The sequence below is a fragment of the Symphalangus syndactylus genome, chromosome 1 (genome assembly GCF_028878055.3).
Source record: "Symphalangus syndactylus isolate Jambi chromosome 1, NHGRI_mSymSyn1-v2.1_pri, whole genome shotgun sequence".
Classification (NCBI taxonomy): Eukaryota; Metazoa; Chordata; class Mammalia; order Primates; family Hylobatidae; genus Symphalangus; species Symphalangus syndactylus.
This window is the reverse complement of record NC_072423.2, coordinates 121,494,727-121,506,291: the sequence shown is the minus strand read 5'-3', so window position 1 is coordinate 121,506,291 and position 11,565 is coordinate 121,494,727. Positions and strand designations below refer to the sequence as shown.

General features: G+C 40.5%; 1 protein-coding gene across 2 annotated transcripts in view; it reads left to right on the top strand.

Annotated features, from left to right (window-relative positions):
- The first annotated feature begins 6,032 nt into the window (after positions 1-6,032).
- Positions 6,033-11,565, top strand: part of MOBP (myelin associated oligodendrocyte basic protein) — a 58,736-nt gene continuing 53,203 nt past the window's right edge. For both annotated transcript variants that reach the window (XM_055282431.2, XM_063636674.1), the window contains exon 1: positions 6,033-6,163. The gene's annotated coding sequence lies outside the window, so the exon portion shown is untranslated. The remainder of the gene's footprint in view (positions 6,164-11,565) is intronic.

Below are 11,565 nucleotides of genomic sequence, written 5' to 3'. Positions count from 1 at the left end.
ATTAATTTTCAGTAATCTCCCTAACGAAATGTTTGCTATTCCTTCTAACCTTTTTTATGTTTGACTTTCTCTCTGTGCTAATATAAAATAGTATTGGGACTGCTAATGAGTTTGGGGTTTCTTTTTTTTTTTTTGAGATAGAGTCTTGCTCTGTTGTTCAGGCTGGAGTGCAGTGGCTCGATCTCAGCTCACTGCAACTTCTGCCTCCTGGGTTCAAGCAATTCTCATGCCTCAGCCTACTGAGTAGCTGGGATTACAGGCATGCACCACGATGCCCGACTAATTTTCCTATTTTTAGTAGAGACAGGGTTTCACCATGTTGGCCAAGCTGGTCTGGAACTCCTGACCTCAAGTGATCTGCCAGCCTCAGCCTCCCAAAGTGCTGGGATTACAGGCATGAGCCACAACACCCAGCCTGGGGTTTCTTTTCAGAGTGATGAACATGTTACAAAATTAGATGGGGGTAATGGCTCCACACCCTTGTGAATATACTAAAAATTCTATACATTTTGCAGCTTAAAATGAAGAGTTTTATGATATATAAATTATATCTTGCTACAATTACTGTCCTTTGGTAAAAAGTGGCAGGTTAACTACATATGGTTATTTTACCTACTCTCCTTTCCAAAAAATTACTAAAATTATAGTAGTAAAATATTTGTAAAAGGTAAAGGATTAAAAAATATTTTCCTCCACAAAGGCAGTAGAGCATTTTAAAAACGACTTTGACTCCCAAAGAAAAGGAGACAAGATGAGAGATGATAACACAATTTTAGGAAACATAAAGTGGACGGAGGATGTAAACAGAGTGGAGGAAGTTTCAGTCTGAGTGCTTGCAGGAGCGATGCCTGAGAAAAAAGCACATCAAAAGTTATCTGTTAAAACGCTGAGGGTTTCTACACCTGCAGCATCCAGGTATAGTGGAAAGCAAGGATCAGGCATAGACAAGCCGCACACTCAGAATGGATTCTCAGGGTCATTGCACTAACTTGCTGTGGTCACTGGAAGTTTATTATGGAGAAATTTCCTGATTCAGGAACAGTCAGGAACACTCATGTGGGTCCCTCAGATCCCTTGTCTACTTTGATCACAGAATAGCAATAGCATGGTGTTCAAACTTCTGTGTCTTCCCTGCCCCTGTCAGGCTGAAAAATAGATTGCTTTTCTTTGAAAAAACTTAATGACCTTATGGAAAAAACCTCTAGCTACTTATATTTCTAGGTTTGTCGTTGGAAAGGCCAATATGGGTGCCCACTGCATTCCCAGCAATTAACCCATCCTTGTACCTGGAGCCTCCAGTTATCTCTTGAATGGCTGACTGTTAAGCAGTAATGGACAGTGCAAGATCGCCAGATAAAGAGGACAACTTTTGGTTAGAAGGGGAGAGATGGAAACAAATAACCAGGATGAAGAAACGTGGAGTAAGCAAACCGATTCAATGCAAGGAGCAAAACTAACAAAGACGCAAACAAAACCAAAACCAAGCAACATCCCCCAGTGTAGTAGTTACTGTTTTCCTAGTTTGCTAGTTTACAGAAAATGCTGTGTGCTTTGAGAAAAGAAAAGTCAGCAAACAAGAACGAAGTCTTGAAATTTAAAAATATAATTGTCAAAACGAAGTATCAAATTCAAAAAGAGGGTTATAATAAATAAAATAAGAAAACTTCATGAAAGATAAAACAAGAAGTCAAAGAATTGGAAACTAGGAAAGAGAAAAATGAGTAACAATTTAGAAGATCAATTTAGATCGTTCAAAAGCCAAATAACAGAAATTTCAGAAACAAGAAAGAGAATGGAGAAAAATAAATTAATAAAACCAACAACAAAAAGGAAGAATTTTTAGAGTGGAATTTTGTGAATTTCCAGATGAAAATGCTCCACCAAGTGGGGATGAAAAAACATTCACTTTGAACGGTGAAGTTTCAGAACAACTGGGGTCAAAAGAAGATCTTGAACGTTTGCAGAGGCTTAAAAAAAACCACAGAAAAAGCAATGGGCATCTGAAAGGTCTGGAACTTCTCAAAAACAACACTGGAGGAGAAGATACAGAAAAACAATGTATCATCCATATTGTTTTTCTAAGGGAAAATACTTTTCAACTTAGAATTCTATACACAAATAGGCAATCAAGTGTGAGGGCAGAATAAAGGAGTTTTCAGGGACACAAACACTTAGAAAAATTCACTTAATATATACTCTTTCTAGGAAAGGTATTGTAAGGCATGCTTCAGAAAAATGAGGGAGCAAACCAAAGATGAGGATGGCATGGGATCCAGGACAAGGTGATCTCTTTCCAGCAAAGCAATGAAGGGAAGAGCCAGGCCTGCACCGGGTCTACAGAGCAACCAGCCTGAAATCTGAATGAGATGGCAGAGGATTACAGAAGACAATAGATGTGAAAGATCATTCAGTATATTGGAATGCTTAAAAATTATTAACAGATAGTTGACAGATCTGTTGGAATATTTGGAAAAAATGATGTAGTGTAAAATTTAAAACAGCAGATTGAAATAAATGAATAAAATTAAAAATGGGGTGATTATTAACTCCAAGAACAAGAAATTTGTACAAAGAAAGGAAACAATCGTAGTTCATCACAAGGTTCTAAAGGAAATAATATTTACATATTTATAATAATATAAATACTAACTACATTCAGTAGGTAAGGGAAAAGGGAGAGGAAAAAGTAGAATGTAAGAAAACTATACCCTTAAAAGGAAGCCAATAACCTACCATAAATAGGTATATAAATGGCTATTTGTGTGAATTATTTAGATATATGGAAATAAATAGAGAAAAGATAGCTAAGAAAAGGTTTAAAATGGTTGCCTCTGGTGGCTGGGATGTTGAGTGTGGTGAGGCAGCATAAGGGACTATTGTTTTCCAACAGAAGCCTTTTAATATTATTATAACTTTGCACAAGTGTTATTTTGATAAATGTAGAAACCAATTAAAATAGTACTTATTGTCACTGTGGCGTATTAGTTTGTTAGGGCTGCTGAAATAAAGTACCACCAACTGGGTGACGTACACAACAGAAATGAATTGTCTTACAGTTCTCAAAACTTGAAGTTTGAGGTCAAGGTATGGGCAGGGCTGGTTTCTTCCGGGGGCTGTGAATGGAGGATCTGTTCCAGGCCTCCCTCCTTGGCTTGTGGATGACCATCTTCTCCCTGTGGCTTCACATTGTCCTCCCTCCAAATGTGTCTTTCTGGCCAAATTTCTTTGTGTAAGGACACTAGTCATGTTGCATCAGAGCCCACCCTAACGACTTCATAACTTGATCACCTCTGTGGTCTGTCTTGAAATCCTTATTTGAATCCAAATTCTTTTTTTTTTTTTTTTTTTTTGAGGCAGAGTCTTGCTCTGTCACCCAGGCTGGAGTGCAGTGGTGCAATCTTGGCTCACTGCAACCTCTGCCTCTCAGGTTCAGGCGATTCTCGATTCTCAGCCTCCTGAGTAGCTGGGAATTAAAATCCTCTGTAATGTTAGGCACATGCCACCACACCTGGCTAATTTCTTTGTATTTTTAGTAGAGATGGGGTTTTGCCCTGTTGGCCAGGCTGGTCTCAAATTCCTGGCCAAAGTGCTGGGCTTACCAGAGTGAGCCACTGCACCCGGCCTCATTCCAAATTCTGAGATACTAGGGGTTAGGACTTCAACAAAGGAATTTGAGAGATGAGGGATGGGACACATTTTAACTCATAACATGTGGGGATTGTCAATTGTAGCCAAAGTTTCTGTGGGAAAATCCTCTGTAGTGTTAGCAAGTTTCTTAATTGTGACTGTGAGTCCTGGGAGGTCTTGCTCTGTGTGGAACACAGGCTGCCATTCAAGAAGAGTGACACTGACTCAGACATGGCCTCCCCCGTGGTTCTGGGAGTGAGGGTGCCACCGCACTAAGGGCAAACACTAACACTTAAGTAGAAATAGAAAGAGACGGCATTACGAACATTTTGTGGAACCTCCATACTTTGGTTGCATAAACTGTATATCACTCTATATATGGTGGAGTAGGAGATCAAAGATGGGACTTCCCCAAAATGTGTCATTAAGAACTTTTGTTGGAAAGATTTGAGAAGCAGAGGGTCTTTTAATAAAGATAGAGCTTTATAATATATCTACTGGGTCTTGTATTTTTTAAATAGCCTGAATTAGTCTCCAGTTATTTTGTGAATAGAAAACAAGTCCTTACAACTGCCACCCACCCCTGTTGGTAACCTCCTTTAGGGCCAGGGCCATAAGAGTGACATTGGTGCAGGACTCTGTGTGCCAGGCATTCTTTCCACCAGTGAACACGTATTAACTGATTTAGTCCTCACTCAAATCCTTGAGGTGGGTCCTGTGATGATCCCAGTGTCAGGGCCTCCAGAGCTCAAGCTCTAAACCATCTTACCCTACTCCCCAGCCCTCAGTCACAGTCAGTACAACACAAGCAAAATACTGGCATCACAGTGGGAGTGAATCAACCAGCATACATCTATAACTCATTACTCAGAGAAAGAATGTTTAACTAACTATAAAGTTAGTATACGAAGAGGCCAGGCGCGGTGGCTCAAGCCTGTAATCCCAGCACTTTGGGAGGCCAAGGTCGGCGGATCACCTGAGGTTAGGAGTTTGAGACCAGCCTGGGCAACATGGCGAAACCCTGTCTCTACTAAAAAATACAAAAATTATTCAGGCACGATGGTGGGTGCCTGTAGTCCCAGCTGCTCAGGAGGCTGAGGCAGGAGAATAGCTTGAACCCAGGAGGTGGAGGTTGCAGTGAGCTGAGAGCGCCACTGCACTCCAGCCTGGGAGACAGAACCAGATTCCGTCTCAAAACAAAAACAAATATGTTAGTGTACAAAGAGATTTATAGTCAATGTTTGTAGTCTCGCTGGATTACCTTTTCAAGGTTCCCTGGCTGATTCTTTACTGAGACAAGAGCCTAAAGAGAAACTTGGTGGTAATGTTGACACTTACATTGTACTGTCATGCAGGGGGCTCTGGGAATTCAAAAGGCAAGGCTGCTGTTGGTTGGATTGGTTTCAGAAGTAAGCTTTCATCTTTCAAATCATTAGTGGGTAGTTCTACATATATAAAATAAATAGCAGAAGCAGAGTTACAGGACCCATGGCATTTAACAGAGCACAGAAAGGTGTGGCCCTACATTTTAGGAACATAATAAGAAAATGCTGGTGTCTAAGACTGAAGCCAATACAATGTTAATTGAATGAGATTTATCATTTGCAGAAACTATTCAACGTAAGAGATGATCTATACGTGTTTTCATAAATGTGAATGCATACGGTAATTGTCATGGAAACTTCCAAATTCAATGTTAGTTGTAACTAGACTGGATTAGACTCTTGCTAAATCAAGTGTACAAGGGGGGCATGTGTGTGTGAATTTTAGTTCTGGGGTATATCTACGGGTATACATGAGTGTTTCAGGGAAGGAAGTGTGGATCGGTATTTAATCTACGTGGAGTATAAAAACTCCTGGAATTTGTCAATGTGATTGCAGCTGTGTTCATGGCTTATGGGTATGGCTTGTGATGTGTGAGTGAGGTATGGGATGCTGGGTGGGATGGCACTGTGGTGGCGTAGCATGTTGGTGGAAGGGTGTGTGGTTTGGTGGGGTGAGCTGGTGTGTGGTGTGGTTGGACCTGGCATGGAACTTAACTGGAGTTCGTGTGGAATGAACCTTAAGGGGTGAGTTTTCTCATGGGGTGTTGATTATGTGGGAGGTGGGAGGCTGGAATATGTGAATATTGGGGGGCTGTAGAGTGAATGTGGGGTGTGTGTGTGTGTGTGTGTGTGTGTGAGATATGTTTATAGCTTAGCTTAGCTTTTGTTTAGATTTTCTTTTGCTCTTTGTTTTTGTCTTTGTTTGGCCTTTGTTTTATCTTTGTTTCACTCTTTGTTTAAACTTTCTTTGGCTTTTGTTTGGTCTTTCTTTAGCCTTTTGTTTAAACTTTGTGTGGCCTTTTTGTAGTCTTTGTGTAGCTTTTGTTTTTAAGTGGATCTTCGCTGAGGACTCATCAAAAACACCTTGTGTAATGAAAAACCCAGATCTATAACCTCTCCCTATATATTCTGCATGCATTGAAGTAGGCTCAAACCCTCAGGGACCTGGTATAGACGCAGAATCTGTTTCACACAACAACTGCTATTTGAAGGTAAGAGGATTCCATTGGTTTTTATTTTACTTCATTTTATACTTTCATCTTTAAATGACAAGTGTACTTTTTTGTATGGGCCATTTCATTATATCCCAGGGAAAACTTTCTGTAAGAATAGTCAAGATTGAGAGGACGTACAAGGATGGAGAAAACAAGAACAGAGGACACCACGTTTATTCTGATGTGGGCAGGGGGCCTCCTGGAACGTTCCTGCTGATGTTTGGAAATCGTCTGAGCCCAGAGAGAGGCTCTGAGCCCTCACTCAGATTTCCTCAGATTCAAAGCCCAGTGTTCCTGGAGCTAGATGGATGGTAGTACATGCTGCTGCTGCTGCTGCTTTTTTTTTTTTTTTTTTTTTCTATTTCTTCTATTATTTGTCATGATTTAAAAATGAATTTTTCTTCTTATCTAGGAACAATTTTTTTCCTCATACAGTTGGATTTATGTGTGGGGGATGTTAATGGAACAACAAAGCCCAAATCTTTTTGGAATTCTGCCCCCTGTAGACCAACAACCTTAAACAGAAAGGCGCTAATGCTTTGTCTGATACAGAATATCTTAGAAACAACAGGGAGTTTTCAGTTCTATGGATGACAGAGAAAGGAAAAAATATTATGTGTCAGGGAGGCGAGTAATGAACTTGGCCTACAGTACTAGCAGGAAAACGGGGAAAGGACTTTTTAATTCTTTGTGAATAAATCAGGGAGGCAGAGAGCAGGCCGCTGCCAGGTGTGCGGATATGCTGTTTCGTGACTGTTTAGAATGGCAGGAGACTTGTTGGTGAGCGAGTTTTAAAAATTGTTTCAGATTTTCAGAAAAGTTGCAAACAATACAAAAAATTTCAGGTGCAGCCAGATTACCCAGATGTTCCTGTTTTACCATATTTCCTTTATCATTCTCTTTCTCTCGCTCTGTATCCATATGTATGTGTGTGTATATATAAATATGTGTGTGTGTATATATATATATATATAGTAGTAATATAACCCAAATTAATTTTTTAATAGGCGGAGCTAACTCTGCCCCTACTACTAGGAAGATGTATATATATACACATATTTATATCTAATTAATTTTAATTAAAATTTATTTTAATTGGAATTAATTAAAATTAGAAAATTACTATTGAGAAAATACTATTTTTAAATCTAGAGATATCTAGATTTCATCAATTGTCCAAGGAGCGAATTGAGAACCATGCATGACCTTTTGTTGTCCTGTCCCCTCAGCCTCCTTTAATCTGGAACCATACCTGAGGCAGCTTTGACCTAGACAGTTTTGGAGAGTATAAGCCAGTTATTTTGCTAAATGTCCCTCAGTACGGGTTTAGTCTGCAGTTTTCTCACAATTATGCAGTTTTCAAAGGAGTAGACTTGCATTTTAGATCATACATATTCAAATTCATACTTGAATCTGAGTATACAATTTTCAAATTCAAGGTCTTGTTTACCTAATAGTTACTAGGATTTTAAATGAGTACCTAAAATCTTTGTACACCAAATTGCCAAAAATTAAAAATCTAGAGCTTTTACAGATAATTTCCAAGGAATCACCAAAAGTGTGTAAGTATTGCCCTTGGATTATAAATAGCAATTACAGTGACCTGTATGTGATCTTATAGGCTTAAAGTGAGGTATTCAATTTAGATTCTTTGTGTGTGTTGGACTCATGTCTACTGCTCTCTACGTATTATTTTCATAAATGTAATAATTCCTTTCCAAGTGCAACCATCTGCTGAAAACAGATACGACTCAATAGAGTTTCCCTGGGTAGCCACTCCAGGCTGGCTGGCATCCTTTCGCGAGTTGACGGGGACGTACGCCCTAGTGGAGGAGGCGGATCTCTGGCAACGCTGCAAAAAGTCTCCTGATCAAAAGTGTTTCCTACATGTTCTAGTACTCACACCTCAGCATTGAACTACAGACCACACCCATATTGAGGGACAACTAGCAAAATAACTGGCCAAAACTGTTAAAAACTGTCCCCTTATGGGGACAGGAATCAAAACTCTGAGATCCTTAAGCTGTACCAGACATTCTTAAAACAAGTCTTCTCAACAAAATCTGTGAGGTAGGAACTATCATTCACATTTTACAGAGAAGAAAATCGAGATCCAGAGACTAGCCTATGATTACACACAGCTAGTGAATGACAGAGCTCAGAACTCAAGTATGGTACAAGCCTATTGAATTTATGGATGAGATGCATTATTCTTTTTTACTAATACATCACACACTTTACTTTAAAATTACAAAAATTGAAGTTAAAAAGATGAGCTGAAAATGAACTAAGCAATATTTTAAAATAATTTTTATTAATGGTATAAAATTATTTGTTCTCACTAAAAATAACAGTTGTATTTTTAATGAGAATAATTGAGTTCAATGTCAAATTTAGTTTTTCTTCCTCTTTGTTAATTTAATAAAAAGATCTTCCTAGTAGTAGGGGCAGAGTTAGCTTTGCCTACTAAAAAATTAATTTGGGCTTATATTACTACTAGTATGATCTTAAAGTCTTAAGTTATTCACTAGTTCCTTATGAAAGAATAAGTTCAGCTAAAACAGCTAAAAACCAGAAGATATAATCAACAAATCCACTCACCAGGCTCAATTTGCAATAATTTTCAGTATACTAAGAGCAAAGGGACAAGTGAAGGCACCCAGATGACCGTCCATTGTTCAGGGCGTGGCTAGCTAACTTGTGCTGAATGAGGGTGGCAGGATCAACCCATGCATTAAATGTTAAATGTAACAATCTCATTTTTATCTTTGTAGATAACATATGTGAAAAGAAAAGTCTATTTTTTTTTTTTTTGAGACGGAGTCTCACTCTCTCACTAGGCTGGAGTGCAGTGCACCAGCCTAGTGGCTCACTGCAACCTCTGTCTCCCAGGTTCAAGCAATTCTCCCGTCTCAGCCTCCCAGGTACCTGGGACTGCAGGCTTGTGCCACCAAGCCCAGCTAATTTTTTTGTATTTTTAGTAGAGACGGGGTTTCACCATGTTAGCCAGGATGGTCTCAATCTCCTGACCTCGTGATCTGCCTACCTCAGCCTCCCAAAGTGCTGTGATTACAGACGTGAGCCACTGCACCCGGCAAAAGAAAAGTCTTATACCTCATGTTCCTGAACCTCAGTGAAACTTCTTGGGAACTCCCATGGGGTAGGCATATCTGCTTTGGAGGCCACTGGGCTGACCCTTCCACCTTAACAATTCAATTACACCAGGATATGATGGGCTGACACCAAACTCCTCTTGGTATTTCAGTCTCTATCAACCCCAAGTGTGGAACATCACCATTCCAAGTTCTTTTCCACCTCCTCCTCCGGCATGAGGCATGAGTCCTTTATTAGCTCCTCTGGCATGCCGGCATGCCCCTCCTGCACTTGTTTCCATTCAGCTCTGCATTACCTGCTACAATGGCCCAGTGGCCACATCCAGAGAGCTAGTAATTATACATAGAAGGAATCTAACATATACTGAGATATAGACACCACAGCGCTCCCAAGAAGCAACAGGTGTAGAGGCATTGACTCAGCGACCAGATCCACCACCTCTGCAAGCGCAGAGCAGAGCTCATTTCTCCACACAATGTTTGCACACAGGTGGATGAGGGCTTCTGGTGTCTTCAAGTCCAAAGGGTTTTCTATAACTACTATAGAGAACCTTGTGGTGGTTTCCTCAGAATCACCAAGGTTAACTTCAAGTCCCTACCCCTTGGGTGCCTCGTAGAGACAGAACTCTCATTTCCTTTGTAAGCAAGAGAACTTCTGTTTGGAAGTGGCTGGCAGTTTTGTCATTCTGGAGATAGAGGCTTTGACTTCCCAGCAGACTTTCTTTACTTTGAGAAAATTACTAAAATGAATTCCTTAGATTAACAAATATAAAATATCCATTTTGTTTTTGTTTTTTGCAGAGAAAACACCGAAGTCATAAAAAACTTAAATGCAGGGCAGTTGGTTAACCTATTGTATGACCTTTGTAGTACAGTGAACACATTGTGGCTTTAATAGGACTGTTCCCTGGATGACAAAGATTAACTTTTTTCTCCTAAATACTGAATTAGGTTAAAATTTTGGGGTTCTGTACATAGTGCTATTTAATATTGAGGAACTCAATTACTGGGAAAATGTAGCATTAGCTATTATGACTGTTTCATTTGGGCCATAAAAGTCACTCTGTAGTTTGATAAAGTGTTTTCTACTTAAAAGACTACTCAAAGGATATTTCCATGATGGACCATCCTGGAGTGAAAAATGAGGGCCCCATTCTCTCACTCAGCCAAAAGAATTGGGGACCACTAGCCAGGCATGGTGGCTCATGCCTGTAATCCTAGCACTTTGGGAGGCTGAGGCAGGTGGATCACTTGAGCTCAGGAGTTTAAGACCAGCCTGAGCAACATGAGGAGACCCCATCTCCACAAAAAATACAAAAATTAACCAAGTGTGGTGGTGCATGCCTATAGTCCCAGCTACTTAGGAGGCTGAGGCTTGAGGATCACTTGAGCCTGGGAGGTCAATGCAGTATGAAGACATGTTCATGCCACTGCACTCGAGCCTGGGTGACTGCCTCGAAAAGAAAACTGGGACTCTGTCTCAAAAAGGAAAAAAAAATAATTGGGGGCCAGGACATGGAAGGGTTGGGAGGCCAGAGAGTCTTGTGGATAGGAGTTAAGCTGCTTTCCACAACCTGGAAATCTGCGGGGCTGGACTGGGCCCCTGGGATTAGATCCCATCATGTGTGCTCCAAGAGTGACTTCTTATAATAGCTGTGCAGGCCACTCTGGCTTCTGTTGCTTCTGTCACCCTTAAAGCATTAGGTAAATACCTGGTATCAGCTGTGCTCTGGGTGGTTAAGGAATCTTCCTGTTTTAAAATGTACTTCTGATTTTGTTTTTGTTCAGGTACGGTGAGGCCAACCAGATCAGGAGATGGTTGCCATTGAAAAGACAGTGTTTTACTCATCACTCCCAGGACGAGGGGGAACATGGGGAAGGGCCACTTGGCCACATGGAGAAGCACCAAGGTCTTAGGTCAGGAGTCAGAGGAGTGAGGGTGAAAACGCATGGGAGAGAGCCTTTATTGTGGTTTTTGTTGGGAGAAATGGTCTAGGCAGAGTAAGCAGGAGAGGCGTGCTTAAGATTGGCTAGTTTGAATAATTTCATGGGGCTCTGAGGTGTAGGAGCTGTTTGGTATCTGTTCCTGGAGTGATAAAGGCAGAAGAATATTAGTTCAACTTGTAAGAGCTCAGTAAAGGAGGTAGTTGGTGAATTTGGGTTCTAGATTGGTTGATTTGCATATAAATGGCAGCTCACAGGGGAGGCAATTGCTATCTCAAGGAATCAGCTAGCCCTGGGAGGGGCAGCGTCTCCAGGCTCAGCAATGCCCCAGATGCCAGAGCA